We start from the raw sequence: 705 nt of genomic DNA, 5'->3' as shown, positions 1-705 counted from the left end.
TAAGGCATATGGTCATTTATGTAATCTGGTCCCAGCAAACCAGGCACAAATTTGCTGTTTTATTTGCATACGCATCAAGTGGCGGGTTGGCTGGCACGGTGCACACAGACCGGGCAAAATTATTACTTGCGCGCTCTGCTTGCGCAAGTAACAATCATTTTTTACTTTCTCTAATAACCCAAAACATGAACCGTGGTTGAAAAACAACCAAAGTTGTCCTTTAAAGGTACCAATGCCAGTTCCAATGTCGCTTGCAGGTCATTCCATGTATTAGGGCCACAGAAGCCAAAAGCATGTTCAGAGCTAACTTTTGGTACCTTTAATTTGGGGAAACTACTTGACCGGGTGCACTTCAGAAAAGATGAGATGGATTTAGGACAATCTCTAAGCATGGCTTTATACAAGAACAGGTGACAATGCAGTTTTCATCTCTCTGTCAGGGAGGACCATCCAACCTTGTTATATAAGATACATTGGTGAGTATTATCATAGCTATCACCCGTAATAAATCTAATCGATGAGAGTCTAGGGATTTAAGAGTGGATGCTGCTGCATATCTATAGATTATGTCTCCATAATCCAAGACAGACAGGAACACAATGGAAATGTTCTCTTTTTTTACCCCATGGTGTGAATGCAATGGTGTCTTAGCAAGTGACCGAGTTATTTAAACTTAGGTCACACCGTTTAAAGTGGACATATTTG

The sequence above is a fragment of the Protomyctophum bolini genome, assembly GCF_963924005.1.
Source record: "Protomyctophum bolini genome assembly, chromosome: 16".
In the NCBI taxonomy this organism is placed as follows: domain Eukaryota; kingdom Metazoa; phylum Chordata; class Actinopteri; order Myctophiformes; family Myctophidae; genus Protomyctophum; species Protomyctophum bolini.
This window is presented reverse-complemented; position numbering follows the sequence as displayed.